General features: G+C 35.1%; 1 non-coding gene across 1 annotated transcript; it reads right to left on the bottom strand.

Annotated features, from left to right (window-relative positions):
• Positions 1-16765: 16765 nt before the first annotated feature.
• Positions 16766-16880, bottom strand: LOC133787219 (U5 spliceosomal RNA). The gene has a single exon (XR_009872253.1). It is a non-coding gene; the product is annotated as a U5 spliceosomal RNA (small nuclear RNA).
• Positions 16881-17673: the final 793 nt, after the last annotated feature.

Genomic DNA, 17673 nt, shown 5'->3' with positions numbered 1-17673 from the left:
AGAATAATTGTTTTGCTGGTTTTACTAGTAAATATGATAGATCTTGTACCGCCCTACTACCTTAGAGCCGTTACTAGGTGAGTTTAAAACGTGCATTTAACTCGCTAATCGAGGTTTAAAGATAAATGTGTAACCAAAACATAAACAAAGACATAAACTTTGAAAATAATCCCATTTACTGAAAATCGTAAAATGGTTAACATTTGGGATCCCTAAATACAGTTTAGAAATATTTACAACTCAAAATATAACCACAGTCGACTAAACGACAAAATCCAGTTTATACATTTATCTCCCAAAAATGCCCTTGACCGTGGCAGTCAGGCTGACCAAACATGTACACGTCGCCTCGCGCTTGCCATACTCATGATTGGTTGACTTTCTCCTTGCCCTTACTTGCACCACAGAGCACCTGTGAGCCGAAGCCCAGCAAGAAAACTCACAAACAAACAACATATGCATATCAAACACTTATCAGTTAAACAGGCCATCAACTGGCTAAACACATACGACCATGTTGTCCCAGGCGCTTTACCATGCCCTGGATTCGCGGTCCATACCGTGAGAATATCCCAGGTATCCTTTAAAATCTATCCTAGCAACTCGCACTCCGCGTGCTAAACGCTGCTTCCGGCCCTGGCCCCTTGCCGCACTCGGCCTTGCACTCCACATGCCTATCGCCGTTCCCAGCCCATTGTCGTTCTCGGCCTTCGCCATTATCGGTCTTCACCGTTCACGGCTCATGCCATTCAATCAACACATTCACATATGATAAAGCTAACCAACAAGCTAAGCATACATAAACTCAATCAAAGGGTCAAACCCCACAACACAATCATATAGGACCGAGCCCCACAACTCATGCTCTACGGGAAACAGTAGTTTTCTTACCTGTGTCCCGAGCTTCTTGTGCACCGAAGTCACAAGCACAGTCCTCTAACCTGAGCCTCTCCGAAAACCTAGTCACAATGCATATAAAACACTCTTTAATACTAACCAATCCAAAACCATTTCCCGGGATCAATCCCGTGCTCTCGGGACCTCTCGTTTCCCAAAACAAAGTAGCGAAAACATCCCCCGAGTCCCCTGGGCAAAAGCCCTAAAATTGGAATTTTCCTCCTGCCCAGAAATGGCCTAGCACTGCGGCGCCCTTCAATGAGGGTTGTGGCGCCCAGAATGGCTCTCGACCCCTGCTGCATCCTAGCGTCGCAGCGCAGAAGAACAGGGCCGTGGCACCCCTTCGCGAACCCAGAATTCTGGGTTGCTCCAAGTGTTTTCCTCGAGCCAAAATACTCCCAAACCAACCCCAATGCTTACCTAAGCCTCAAATTCAATTTAAAACCTCAAATAAACCACTTAACAACTTTTAAATACCAACAACAAGCCTAAACACATAATCAAACCCATGATTCACAATTTGGTTTAAAATTTCAGAAAATTAAACTAGAAACTTAAACCAGAACTTTTAAAACTTAAACCATCCCTTAAAATTCTTAAACCACACCAGAAACAAACTTTCAGAAATGCATAGAACTCTTACCTCAAGTGGGGATTCGACCTTGAGCTGCTTTCCCAATCAAATTCCAAGCTCAAATCACAAAACTCAAGCTGAACCTAACCACAATTCACCCCAAGAATTCACCAAACAAAACACACAATTCAATCCTCAATCCATGATATACTTAGTTGAATCCTACAACATATTTACACAGAATTCCCTTACCTCAATATGCTGAATAATCCTCTAAGTTCTCTAGCCTTAACTCCCTTCTTGATCCCAAGAGGTTTGCCCTTCCTTCCTTTTCTTCTTGCTCTTAGTTGTTCCTTCACTTTCAGGAAGAACTGAATTTTCCTAAGTGTAAAACGTGAATGACTTCCCTTCTCAGCTGAAGTTATCTAAATCCTTTCCAAAAGACCCATTTACCCTTTCATCTAACTCTCTTCCTAGCTAAACCTCAAGGGCATCTTAGACATTTCCCATCCCTTACAAATATACCATTTTCTCACCGAGAATAGCTATCCTTAATGGTTACAAATGGTTACTTAAGCTACCAAAATACCATTAACCATTAATTAAAGTCCACAAACCCAATTTATAAAATTCCCAAAATACCCCTAGGCTCCTCCCGAGCCGTGTATTTAATCCCGTTGTGACTTTTAAACTAATTAGCTCCCTAGGACAGTCTCAGAACGTGCATCACAATTATATCACCATTATATCATAAATTTCCCATATATATTACATTTATGGCCTCAACGGGCTAAAATTACCAATTTACCCCTAACAATCAAACGGGACCCACATGCATATTTATTCCACCTAAACATGCATTCTAATCACATAATCATTTAAATTCACATATTGTCATGTTAAATCATCTATTGCCTTCCAGGCATGATAATCAAGGCCATTAACCTTATTAGCAATTGGGGATGTTACATATCTGCTTCTTCATATTTTTGGTATTTTGACAGTGGTTGTTCAAGACATATGACAGGTGACAGGTCTATTCTTACAGACATAAAACCTATGCATTTTGGATCTGTTACTTTTGGGAATGGAATTGAAGGTAATATTCTTGGAATGGGTACCCTTAACTTTGAAGGGTTACCTAAAATCAAAAGAGTGTTACTTGTCGAAGGACTTAAAGCTAACTTGCTTAGCATAAGTAAAATTTGTGATCAAGGTTACATTGTTAGCTTTGATAAAGAGAATTGTTTTGTTTTTAACAAGAATGGTGAGAATGTTCTTGATTGTTTTAGATCTAATGACAATTGCTATACTCTTTTGCCTTCTATTATGTGTCAATATGTTGTGGGTAACAACACTAATGTGTGGCATGCTAAACTTGGTCACATAAATTTCAAAACTTTGAAAAAATTGTCACATGCAGGGATTGTTCGTGGTTTACCTAGGCTAGGTAAAGAATCTGATGGTAAGTGCAAGAGTTGTCAACTTGGTAAGCAATTAAAAATTACACATAAAAGTGTTTATGACATAAACACTTCAAAAGTTGTAGAATTGCTTCACATGGATCTTATGGGTCCAATTAAAATTGAGCGTTTAAATGGGAAAAGGTATATTTTTGTTTGTGTGGATGATTTTTCTAGATATACTTGGGTGGATTTCTTGAAAGAAAAATCTGATATTTTTGATGCATTTAAAACTCTTTGCTTGAAATTAAAAGATGAAAAAGACTGCAACATTGGAAAAATTATTCGAATAAGAAGTGATCATGGTAAAGAGTTTGAGAATTCTGTCTATGATGATTTTTGTAAGTCTGCAGGTATTTCTCATGAGTTTTCAACTCCCAAAACTCCTCAAGAGAATGGAGTTGTAGAAAGGAAAAACCGCACTCTTCAAGAAATGGCTAGAGTGATGCTAAATAGAAAAAAATTGACCAAACGGTTATGGGCAGAAGCAATTAACATTGCTTACTATATCATAAACCATTTTTTTCTCCATCCAGGTACATCTAAAACATCTTATGAAATTTGGAAAGGTAAGAAACCAAGTTTGATGCTAAGAGTGATGAAGGTGTTTTTATTGGATACTCCACTAACAGTAGGGCTTATCGTGTGTGTAACATGAGAAACCAAACTGCAATGGAGTCAGCTAACATTGTTATTGATGATGCCAGGGATTTTTCTGAGTTTTCTATTGAGGAAGAAATTGATAGGTTTATTGATGAACTTTCTAAAAATCACGAAGAAGCTTCTGCCAGTGATACTACTATTGTAACGCCTGGTCCATCTGCTCCAACAGATCACGAATCCGATGAAACAGATTTTGGACAGACAAAAAAGAAATTTCCAAATATTATTTCGAATGAATTCCAAAAGGAGACAGCAACCAGAGTTAAATTAAATCATCTATCAGATTTAATACTTGGAAATCCAAAAGAAAGTATGGTCACAAGAAGAAGGTTTAGTAATTTTGTTCAATTAATTTGTTTCCTATCTTTACTTGAGCCTAAAAATGTGAAAGAAGCTTTAACTGATGAAAATCAGATTAAAGCTATGTAGGAGGAATTGGAACAATTTTTTAGAAACAAAGTGTGGACTCTTGTGCCAAGACCATTGTATACCAATATTATTGGTACAAAATGGATTTTCAAGAATAAATCTGATGAATTTGGTACAATTGTGCGAAATAAAGCAAGATTAGTGGCACAAGAGTACACACAAGTGGAAGGAATAGACTTTGATGAAACATTTGCACCTGTTGTAAGACTTGAATCAATTAGATTATTATTGTCTATTGCTTGTTTGTTTGGTTTCAGGTTGTTCCAAATGAATGTCAAATCTGTATTTCTCAATGGGATCTTGAATGAAGAGGTATATGTTGAACAACCCAAAGGGTTTGAAGATCCCCATGCACCCGATCATGTTTACAAATTGGAGAAAGCTCTTTATGGTTTGAAGCAAGCCCCTCGGGCTTGGTATGAGAGACTCACTCATTTTCTTGTTTCTCATGGATACAAAAGGGGTGGAGTAGATAAAACTTTATTTATCAAAAATATTAAATCTAACATAATTTTTGCTCAAATTTATGTTGATGATATTGTGTTTGGTTCTACTTCTAACAATGAGGTGTAGGTAATTGTGAAACAAATGAAAGAGGAATTTGAAATGAGCATGGTGGGAGAATTGACCTATTTCTTAGGTTTGCAAGTTAGGTAGTTAGATGAAGTCACATTTGTTTCTCAAAGCAAATATGCTAAGAACTTGGTCAAAAAGTTTGGACTTGAAAGTTCAAAGATTGCCAAAACACCAATGGGAACGACTGTGACGCTATCCAAAGATGAAAATGGTGTCAAAGTTAATCCTACACTGTATAGGAGCATGATTGGTAGTCTTCTTTATCTCACTGCTAGTAGACCTGATTTGAGTTATAGTGTTGGTGTGTGTGCCAGGTACCAGGGAAATCCCATGGAGTCTCATGTTGCAGTTGTCAAAAGAATCATTCGATATGTTCATGGGACTGTTGATTATGGTATTTGGTATTCAAAAGAAACTAACTCTAATCTAGTGTGTTTTAGTGATGCTTATTGGGTAGGTAACACTGATGACAGAAAAAGCACTAGTGGAGGACGTTTCTACTTGGGAAATAATCTAGTTTCTTGGCATAGCAAGAAACATAATTCTATTTCTCTCTCAACAGCTGAGGTCGAATACATTGCAGCAGGAAGTTGTTGTGCACAACTTTTGTGGATGAAGCAAATGATGATGGATTATGGGTTTGATCTTGACATTTTAACTATTTTTTGCGATAATACAAGTGCAATTAATATTTCAAAAAATCATGTGCAACATTCACGTACTAAACATATTGATATTCGTCGTCATTTCATAAGAGAATTAGTTGAAAATAAAGTTTTTGTCTTGGAATATATTGAAACACATAAACAGATTGCTGATATTTTCACTAAAGCTTTTGATTCGGTTCGTTTTGATTTCCTCCGAAAATCATTGGGGGTTTGTTCTCTTTAAATTTCCTTGTTATTTTGTAGTTACTCTTGATCAAATGTGTGTTGTTTAAGTTTAAGAAAATTATCAATTAATTTGGAAATTTTGTTGTGTGTCAAGCTAGATAATCTGACTTGTGTTTATGAGCTTTTAGTTGTATATTCTTGAGAGAAAAATAATCAATTCCTCCCAGGCATATTCTAGTCAATCAATCAATATTTAATGTTTGAGCTTCCTTTTTTGTAGCATTGTTTCAAGCTCATGTGCAAGAATAGAGCTACCTACATCAGTGTGTGAAAGCTGTCTTTTGAGTAAGTTGGAACTTTGTAATTCGGAGTTATAAAGAGGATACGCTACCATAGAAAAGGGCTACCACTGGTGTAGTGTGACAGCGTCTTCATGGGTTACAATTATTTACAATTTCGAAAAATACTTATTTGTCATTGGGCAATGTTCCATTGCATACACTATCACACACTTATGCTTGAAACTATGCAAGAAAAATTGTACACAGTTTATAAAAAAAATGTGTGTAAGACTCATACATGTTGATTGATTCACTTAAGAATATGTGTTTGTGACTGAACTGTGCATTATTTCTCTCGAATATTCTTTCTATTTTTTCATTTTCACATGTGTTCTTATCCATGTTATACAGTAACACTTATTTTCACTTGCTTGATTCTATTTTTTTTTTCAGGATGACGCTCATTGATCAAAGCAGATATTTTTGGTTGGGTTTTATTTTTGTGCATTTTTATAAAAAAAAAATTTGATTGGCAATGAAATTAATGGTGAGTCGAATCTTTGTGGAAATTTTGTGAATTTGTGCATTTATTTTATGTGATTTAATATATTCTTTGTCTCCAATGAATTTATTTTGTCATCTTACTCTATTTTGGAATGTCATGACGTGTCTCTTTATTGTATTTTTCTTTGTTGCCTTTTTTAGCATTTAAAAAATAGGGAAGATCTCATCTGTTCGTGTGAGTGTTTTTTTTTTGTTACCTTTTTAGTGTTGGCATTCTCTATTTATTTTATTTCATTTTATAAAAAAATTAAAAAAAAAAAAGTTTATATTTTGATTGTGTGTAAGAGGTTTGTTTCCTTTTATTTATTTTTCAATAAAAAAAGGGGAAACTTTTTTTTTGCTGTGTGTGTCTTAAATGGGAAATTTTTATTCTTAAAAAACTTGTCACCTACCCACTTTCTCCTCACCCACGATCCTTCTAAGTTGCTTCTTCTTCTTCTCATTGTTTTTGTAAGTGTTTGCTGCTTTTCAGAGAAGGAACAATGGTGAAAACTCATGGAGCGTCCTCTAAGAAGACCCCTGCTACTAAATCCAGAAAGTTGCCCTCTCTGTTGCCTCCTCCATCTGTGTCAACGGCGCCTCCATCTGCTCCAGCACCAGTGACATCTGTTGGGAAAACTCCCAAATCCAAGGCGCGCAAGAAGGTGTTCTCTCTCTCTATTGAACACCTCATGGTGTTTCTAGATATCACGGCTGATATTGTTGATGATGCACCACCATCTGAAGTGGTGGTGCCCTCTCGAGCCAAGAACTAATCTCCTTTTCCGATTGAACCGTCTTTGGCGGCTAGGGAAAAATCCAAATCGGTTTCATCCTCTTCCAAAGTTGCTGCTGTTGGGTTACTCAAGTTTCCTGTGAAGTCGAGCCAGTCCAAGAAGAACTATTTGACTCCAAAAAGAAAGTTGGTGTTGGGCTCGTCTCCCTTGACTACTGCCAAGAAAAGATTGAAGGCCCATCCCCCTTCTCTGTCTTCCTCTGAATCTGAACCTGAGGAAGTGAAATCTGAGTCTGAAGAAACCCATGATACCACCTTATCTGATGAATCTGTTCCTGACCATGTTGAATCAAAGGCTGAGTCTAATGAGACAGAACAAGAAGACGTTGTCCCTACTGAACAAGAAGCCGAATCTGAGACAGAGCCAGTTGCAACTCCATTTTCATCCAATGCTAAAGGCAAGAGACCTATTTCTGATTCTACACCATCTCCAAGACTCTCAGGTGGTAATTGCAAACCTCATTCTTCTATTTTTTGTATAATGACAATGCTCGTGATATGGTTCTCTATGCTCAAAGGAAATTTCTCATTGAGAGAAATTATGTCTTGAGTGATCATCGTGCTTATGGTGTGCTAACTATGCTTCAATATTGAAAATGGAGAGGTTCTTTGGTTAAATTTACTGGTTTTGTGGATAGAATAGTCAATGAATTCTATGCCAATCTTACTGATGAAATTATTGACCCCAAATCTCTTTTGTATTGTAAAGTGTATGTTAGGGGCCATTGGTTCTCTTTTTCTCCACAAGATATTGCACAGGCTTTGCATCTTCCTCTTGATGTGGAGAATGCTGATGATCTTGTCTCTCTTGACAAGGTTGAGGTCATCACTAAACTAGTGGGACAAAAAATGGTATGGCCACCTAATACAGTCATATCGGTTACCAATCTCACCTACACTTATGATGTTCTCCATAAGTTTGTCATAACGAATTGGAAGCCGACTTCTCACACCACAACTATCTCATTTGACATGGCTTCCTCTTTGTACAAAGTGGGGACCGGAATTGGTATAGACTTGGGTATGTTTATCTGTGATCAAATCATTGGATTTCGAAAAGGTAATAAGAGAAATTTGAATCTTCCTTTTCCTAAAGTTATTTATAAAGGGTTGAGTATGTAGAAAAAAGATCTCAAGCGAGATCAAGAAGATTTGGTGGCTCCCACTACTGCTACTACTTCCTACAAAGAATCTGCTCCAATTACTAAAGCTACTGATGCTCCATCATCCAAGAAAGCCAAGCCTCAATCTCTGAATTTTTCCTCTAATGATATTCCTCCTGAATCCTCCTCTGTTCCAATAGATTCAGGACCTATGCTATAGAACTAACTGTTGTTCGCGCCTCTGTTGATTCTTTGGGTACTCGAGTGATGATAATTTAAGGACTGCAACATTCTGTTTTGGACGCTGTCCACACTTTGTCCAAGGATCCAGCCGTTTAGTTTTACTTGTTTTTATGTTTTTTGTCCTAAGAACATTGATACTTTCTTTTGTCTTAGACTTATTGTCTTTATTTTTGTTTTATGTTTCTTTGGCTTCTTTGAAAGACACAAAGGGGAAGAGTAGATACCTCCAAAAACCTGCTTTGTTTGTTGTTTTGTTTAACTCTAGACCTTCTTATTTTGAGGGGGAGTTAAGTCTTAGTTTCTTTCTATGTTTGTTATAAGTTAATGCATGTTTGCATGGGGTTTTTTTCTCTTTACTTGTCACTAACATTTGTGTTGCAGGTTTTTGGATTAATTTTGTCTATCAAATTGCCAAAGGGGGAGATTGTAAAATCCTTTATTGGCATATTTGATAAAATTGACAAAATTAATTATGGATGTATTTTCGAAATATATTATGTGGTATTTTCGAAATGGTTTGTTTCTTGTTTTGATGTGAAATGTTTTCTAATTAGATTATTCTATATGTGTTAATAAAATAAATATATAATTTCCTATAAAAGAATATCTTTTCTTGACTTTTGTATATATGGAAATAATTGGTATTTATTTTAATTTCTTGATCTGATTTGTTTGTCTAGAAACCGTGTACAACTTGCAGAGATAATGTATATACTATTTCCTTATTTATTTAAGGAAACTGGGTTTAAAAATTGTCCAGGTTCAATGAATCTGTTTGAATGGATTGCCAGTTTGTTTGAACAGATTATAACTTTCCTTTTTGGGAAGATTTTCCATTTATTGGCTGATTGGTTTCTGATTTGTTTTCCACGACCGAAAGGGATTCTAAAGGGTATATAGACATCCTTAGGTCGTTGGTTTTTCTTAGCTCTCTAGGTGTATTATTTTCCAAATATTTTTTAAGTTTAGAGAGAGTGTTTATTGTATGAAGAACTTGAGCCCAGCAAGTTCTTAGTGGTTTATTACAGTGTACCTCTGTATTGTTTTATTTGTGTTAATTGTGTAGGTTGAACACATTTGGACATTGTTCATCAAGCTTCGGGAGAAGTCTTGCTCGTGAGTCACGTTTCGGGAGGAAAAGTGCAAGTGTTATGATTTGAAGGGAGTTCAAGATCTTAGCACTTCAGAAATTTGATTAGGAGTTTAGATTACAACAATTGCGACAAATTCAAGAGGGAGTCTTTATTTGTATAAGTCAATTTGGTTTTGTAATCATTTAGATATTCTTCTAATAAATTTCATTCTCTTGGCGTGGCCCTGTGGACTAATAGCAACCTGAAAAGATTGTTGATACCACGTAAAATTTCGTGTGTTCTTTACTTTATGTTCGTTTTTATGTTCTGTTGATAAACTATTTAAACATATCTGGTTTTTGTTCAAACAGTTTCTGTGTCCGTTTAAATATTTCTGTAACAGTACAACAATTAATTATTTAATTTAAATAATTAAGTTGGTAATCATAAAAAATAGAATTTCAAGTTGTACTCAGAATTCCAACTATAATTAAAATAATCCATTTCAAGAGATTTTTTTTTAAGAAATTAAGAAGAGTACTAAACTCAATAATTAAGGAAAAAGGAAAAAAAAATTAAGAAAACATAAACAATATTAAGAAATGAAAATAAGAGTTAGGAGGCACAAATGCCATCAACTAATTAAAAATATAACAAAAAAAAACTAGGAGGCACAAATGCCATTAACTATCGCAAAATAAGAGAGAATAACACCAAGGCAAGAAGCACAAGTGTCGTCAACTATAAAAATATAACAACAACAAAATTAAAAAAAATTACACATATGTTAGGAGGCACAAGTGCCGTCAACTAACAAAAATAAAAAAAATTACAACAAGAGCTTACAACAAAATTTAGGAGGCACAAGTGCCATTAACTATATAAAAATAAAATAAAAAGATAGATAGGAGGCACAAGTTCCGTCAACTAAAAAAATGCAATAAATATAAATATATAAATAAGATTTCTAATGGGTAGTAGAACCATCCCATATTTTCTTGTTATCTTTTTTTTTTTTAGTTTTTATATAAATATATATTTTTTTATATTTTTGTATATATATATATATATTTTTTTTCTTTTTAAGTGCAAAAATTAAAATAACTAGTAGAAGAATTCACTAACCTTGAGAAAAAGTTCGTTTCTTTTCTTGCAACTCATTGACAACGGCGCCAAAAACTTGATAGACCAAAAATGGGTATGTTTTAAATATTTATATCGCAAGCGCACGAATCGTTCAAATAGAATAGTGATCATGTAAGCAAGGATGTCGAACCCAAAGGAGTTATCTAAGATCAAAAAGAAAACTATTTTAAACCAAAATTAATAAATTCTAACCTAGCTCCAAAGATTAATGAGATTTTTGTTTCAAGAAAATAAAATAAAAGATAATAATAAAGATATTAGAGACAATATATATATAACTAAATTAATAATTGTGAACAATATGGTAGAAGAAAGATTATTAAGATAATAGAATCCACAAAACATAAGTTCAATAATATTTATAAGTACATTGATTCCCAAATTTAAATAGTAGAAATTAATCAAACTATCATCTATTCAATTTAGATATTCTTTTTAAGCACAAGTTATTATATTAATATATGATTTATCTTCACTTTTAGCAATATAATATCAAAGTATCTAGTGTGAATCAATCTAATGAAACAACAACAAAATCATTGAATATTATTTATAAGACAAAACATAATATTTTTTTTCTAAGCATGTGATATGCACAAATTAATGACACACCTTAATAAAAGAATATTATGATTTTGCACTAATGAAGAACAAAGTGTAAAGATATGCTAACAATAAAAAATACATGATATTTAAGATGAAAGAAAATATTTGAAGAAGAAAAATCAATAAACTTTGTAGCACAAATGAGAAATCAACATACAAAATAAATACTATCTAGTTACATATTGTTTCATCACCACCTTAATAATCTTAAAAAGATTAGAAACTCATAACTTGAATAAAAATACAAACCAAAAATTACAAACATAAATAGAAAAATTTGAAGGGGGAGCCCCCAAATTTTTCCTCTAAAAACTCATAGAGAAATGACCAAAAAGAAGAAAAAGATGAAGAGAATGGAGTGGTCTTGAAAGTGTATCAATTGTGTAGTGTAACCTCCCTCCAAAAATAAGCACCCAAATCCCTTATTTATAGCAAAAAAAAAAAAGTGCTTAAAATAATAAATTTAAATTAATTAAATTGATTAAATTAAATTTGAAATGAAGAACAATATGGCATATAGGGGTAAAATCTAGGTGTATTGATGATCTTGGGGTAAAATGTGTAGAAAAGTTTGGGTAAAAATGTGGTATTTTCGAACAAGGGGACAAGGAGACATTTATGAGCTCAAGAGGAGAGAAGGTGGCTGGGCATGGGGGGCTTGGTGGCTGTAGGTAGGTGGGCTTCGGGCTGGGCTTCTGGTGGCTAGCAGCTGGGCCGAGTGGGCCAAAGGGCTGCTCGGAGGCCCGTGTGGCTTGGAGGCTTGATGGGCCGGAGCTGGCTAGGCAGGGAGGCTTCGGGTGGACCTGGGCCGTGGGCTGGAGTTGGCTGGGAGGCGCGGGCCTGGGCTTCTAGTGGCTGGGCCATGTACTTCATGTCCATGAGCTTGGATGCCTTTCATAAATGCAATTTTCTTTCCTGTCTTTTCCTTGAAAATGCCACTTCTTTATTCATTTTTCTTGCTTTTCAAGAGCAAAAATGCAACAAATTCTCTGCAAAATAAAGATAAATTAAATATTTTCAATTATAAAATAAATCATATTAATTCTTTGAAAATACTAATTAAAACTTAATTTAATTTCACATTTAAGATCAATAAAAATGCATTTTTTTTTTATTTCTAACTTAACAACAATAATTCAAATAATTAAACTACAACAAAATAACTATAAAAACACACAAAAATATATAAAATCATGATAAGACTAATAAATTCAAAATTATTTAAAAACTTAATAAATTAATCAAAAACTTAAGAACTTAACACTAATTAACTTATAAATAGTGGTAAAATAACTCTATTTTATAGATTTATTTTGACCATAGGGTCACGTAAGTGCGTCTCTTACTCCCATTCATTCCTATGGCATCTGAGCCAGTCAAGTGCATAATGCATTCCCGTTTATTCCTATGGCATCCGAGTCAGTCAAGTGCATAATTCACTCCTGTTTATTCCTATGGCATATGAGCTAGTCAAGTGCATAATGCACTCCCGTTTATTCCTATGGCATCTGAGCCAATCAAGTGCATAACGCACTCTCGGGGTGACATAGCCATAACGGCCTGCGCCCAACGCGCATAATGCCAATCACGACTCATAAGTCGAGTCTTGCAAACCCTCGACTCATAAGTCGAGCTTTGTGAACCCTCGACTTATAAGTCGGCCTTATAAACCCTTGACTTATAAGCCGACCTTGTAGACCTTCGACTTATAAGTCGGGCCTTCTAAACCCCTCGACTCATAAGTCGAGTCCTTTATAATCCCTCGGCTTATAAGTCGGGCCCCTTTCATTCAAGTATACCCACGACTAGAAGGCTAAGCTTTTGGTTAGGTACGATAGACAGACTTTTGACTTATCAGTCGGGCCTCCCAATCGGGGACACACATACATATACTACCTTTATCATACACAGATACAATGCATTACAATGTACTTATACAAGTATACACATGCATAATTATAATTATGTTCATTAGCTGGGCTTGAGTCATAATCATGTTTATATTTAACAATTGGGCCAAGTGCCAATCACATTACATTTAACAGTTGGCCCGAGCCCTAATCATAATACATTTGATAGCTGGGCTGAGCCCTAATCATATTACATTTAACAACGGGCCAAGCCTTAATCACGTATCTTATGCATCGGGTGAAGTTTTCTTACCTTTGGTCCAAACAAAAGCAAATAAGCAAGGAAGCACGACCCCTGAGAACGATCCTGTCCTGAGCCTTAGCGATAGCCTAGTCACAAGCCATAGATAATATCTTATCAACATTCGATTCCATAAAAAAATCTCAAGACCAATCCCATGCGCTCGGGACCTCCCATTCCACCAAATGGGGTGGTGAAATCACCCCCGAGCCCCTGGGCAAAAACCCTAAAAATTGGATTTTAGAGATCCTGAAATTTGGCCTAGCGTTGCAAAGCAGCCCCCAAAGTGTCGTGGCACATAGCCAGGGCGCCCTGCCCTAGAACATCCCTGCGCTGCGACTTGGAAGAACAACACTGCGACTCTCCTTTGCAAACCTAGAAAAACTGGGTTTTTCCACCATTTTTCCCTAAGCCAAAGCTCTCAAATCTTGCCCCAAACATTTCTAAAAGTCCCAAATGAGTTTAAAACCCTAAATAACACATCATAGGTAGTATTGACACCTCAAAAATTGAACTCAATCTCTTACTCAAATCAACACCCAATCATTGTTTTAAAACTCTGCAAAAACTTAAACCACAGCTGAGATTAACCAAGAAAGTAGAGCAATACCTTACCTTAAAGATGAATCACGACCTTTATGTTGTTCCACCTCAACCCTAGCTTCAATTCTCCAAGCTTTGTTCCTTTTCTCCTCAAAGTTCAGCAAGAACCCCCAAGACTTCAAGAGATAGAGGGAAAAGAGAGAGAGAGAGAGAGAGTTGAGGGTGTTGAAAGTGTTCTAATCATTCCATTACCTTCTGGACTCTTTGAGTGTATCCCTTCCTCAGACTAGGAATGACGAATTTACCCCTCAACCCATTAATTATTCTCTAATGCTCACAAGGGTAAATGAGTCTTTTACCCCTCCTTTTTCCTGTTAATCATAATTAACACCTCGTAAATCCCCATGATCTCTAATTTCCTCAAATGATTGCCAAATGATTGCCAAATAATTCCCCATTACTCGATAAATCCCGGTAATGTGCTAAATTACTAAAATACCCCTAGGCTCACCCCGAGTCGGGTATTTGACCTAGTTATGACTAAACCGCTAACTTTTCCCCTAGGATCGCCTCGTGCCAGATAACCCAAATATATCCACATAATAATGTGGTCTTAATCATAGAGCACATATATTAAAATATGCCATCAATGGGCCAAAATTACGAAAATGCCATTATAATAAGAAATGAGCCCACATGCATGCTAATACACCTAAACATGTCGATATAGTCATATTATAATATAATCACATAATTCATATAATAACATGTTCGTAACACAAAAGCACTCAATTAATTCAATTATTGCCTCCCGACCCCCTAAACCAGGCACTAAGGCATATTAGGGAATTTGAGGCGTTACAATAATACTTCTTGTGTACGAGCCTCATGGTGTTTCTCCCCCAACATTGAATATACAAGTAGTATTCTTCTTTTCATCATAGTTTGGATTTCAATCAACGATTTCCACTTTCTTTCTGTATGAATTTTCTGGATTTCTATATCGTAAGTTTCATATCGAAGTTGCTTTAAGCCTCACCAAGATGGAATGAGGAGTGAGATTTAACAAGCATTTAAAACTCACACAAGTCAAGCAATTCTTGTTGATTTTATTGGAGAAAACGAGTGTTCTTAGAAAGCTAGAGAGAGAGAAGAATTAGAGAGATAGTTGAAAAGTTTGATCAAGGCTTTACAACTCTAATGGACCTCTTTTTATAGTGTAGGCACCGTCATTAGGCTTAACCAATAGGAAACAACCTTTTAAACACAACATTTTGTAGCCAAATTTAGAATTTTCCAGAAAGCCCTAGGTGACACATCGCCTGTCCACTGTCTTAACTTTGGCTTTAAGTCTTGTGGCGACATGTAGGCCTCCCCACTTCCTAGGGTATTCAAAATCACCCTTAAGCACCTCCAAATGATTCTAAATTTTTAGGATAAGTTTAGATACCTCATTGTATCACTTTAGACCCATCAAAGTCAATTATTAATGCCTACAACAAAAACTCATATTTCACTTCGACTTAAGTGAAAATCGTTAAGTATTTTGCACTATCTTGTGTGATACTACTTAACCATTATATATAACAAATCTCAGTAATCATTTTGTTCCATTTTGCAAAATACAGAATCCAAATTGTCTTTTAACAAAACAGAAGGTCCAATAGTAACTTTTACAAAATACAGGGTCCAAAGTTGTATTTACCATTTATTTAATAAAAAAAAACTATTTCAAACTTTGAAAAATCTAAAAAAAAAAAAGTTACAATTCAAAAGTAATTAAAAAAAAATAAAATGTCCAAAATAAAACTAAAATAAATAAAACTTAATCCCTAAAGTAAAAAAAAAAATTATTATTCTTCTCTTTAGTTATGTAAAATCTAAATTTAAAACTCAAAATTAAAACTTGAATAATCATTAAAGTAAAATTCAACAGTCAGATTAGTCAATTTTCTTGTGCATAACATTCCAGAAGACAATTGGAAGATCCTTAACTGCTAGATCTTCATTTTGAGCTAGTAGATACACATGAATTCTGCCAAAAGAAAAATCGTTGTACCCCTAATTTATGGATAACCCCACAAGACACCTATAAACGTTAGGTGTAACCTGGAAGGGAGCTAGCTTATAGTACTTAAGCACCTTCTAAAAGTATGGTTGCAAAGGTAGTGACACCTTATAGCATATTATATGGACCATGAGTGGGTTATGCCCCTCGCATTTTGGAGGGACCGGACAAGTAGGACGTAAGCCTCCATCACCTTCGCTATCTTTGTTGTTGTCACTTGCAATTACGCCTGCAAGGCGAAACACCTCCCACTTTCTCCCATATAAAGAAGGCTAATTGTCAAGAACATCTTTGCTACTCATTGATAGCATTGTCAATGTGGACAACTCCACCTCGATAAGGTCTGTTACAAGGACCTAAGGTGTGTTTAAACTGTGATCTTGACTTGACATCTGAAAAGCGAAAGTGTTAGTTTGTCTCTATTGTATTGTGATGACAACTTATGGGAAAACAATATATAAGCAAGGAAGTGTTCGAACACTATGAAATAGATGAAGAGTGCACAAGATACATTACAAGCCACTATCACCTCCTCTATGGTACAAGGAGGTGCTCGGTTGCTAGAGAGACTGAACATTTAAAAGTGTGCCAGCAATCAAATTGCTCAAAGCCCTACAATGGCATTTCTTCATAGGAATTAGTGGAACTCTCAGGATTGGGGTCTCTATTACTTTAATAAGCCATTTCGTCAATGGCTGGCCCCAATCAACCACTAAAATAAATTCAGAAGTATACCGGACTCCTATTACACATGAGATAAAATTGACACTAATTTATAGGGATTTCTATAAAATCCCTTCAGAAATATGCGTATGCCATTGAGAGCGACAAGCACACGGTATTCTTTAGTAAAAGGCAAAAGAATAGTTCGGTTTGTGCTTAACACACGGCCACGTGAGTGAGATGAATTAGATGTATTATAGGTACTCTTGGAGAATTTCTTAAGCTCTTTCCAATGTGGGACAATATCCAATAGACCAACCAAACTACTTTGTCTCTCATGATACCAGTATAATAAATTGAAGTTTACATATATAACCTTTGGTGATAGACATTAAATAATCATTCACGCAATAGTTCTATTTTTGGCCTACGTGTCCGTGATCACATGTTTTGTTCACTTGCCTTCTACATAACATATGGTGGCAGTTAAATTTATAATGGCATTACATATATTGTTTTATGATAAGATGGGATTAGGATTGTAATGATGAGTTATTCTGTCTATTTTTAGTAGGGATGAAATCGTGGCAGGAAATTGATGAGGGGTGCTCCTCCCACCTATCCCCATTGACTATTTTAATTTCTGGTTTTGCTCCCATTACCTCATATTTTTCATTGGAGCAAGCTAGGGAATTCCCGTTAGGACGGGATCATGAATACACATTTATTAAAAAATAAACTAAAAATTAATATATTACTAAAAATTAATATAGATTATACTATATTAATAGCTCAAATATTAAATATTATCTAAAATAAAATTAAAAATTATTAATATTCTACAATATCAGGTAAAGAACACATGTAAAATAAATCAAAAAAGAAAATGTACAACATTCATTATAATAATATTTAATATTACAATATATATATACATATAAATATTAGTACTTTTTAATATACAATTTGTATACTAGTTTTAAAACAATTATAATTTATTTCCTTTTTATATTATTTAATTA

This window comes from Humulus lupulus, chromosome 6 (genome assembly GCF_963169125.1).
Source record: "Humulus lupulus chromosome 6, drHumLupu1.1, whole genome shotgun sequence".
NCBI classification, from domain to species: Eukaryota; Viridiplantae; Streptophyta; class Magnoliopsida; order Rosales; family Cannabaceae; genus Humulus; species Humulus lupulus.
Note: the sequence above shows the minus strand (reverse complement) of the source record. Positions and strands in the feature narration are given on the sequence as shown.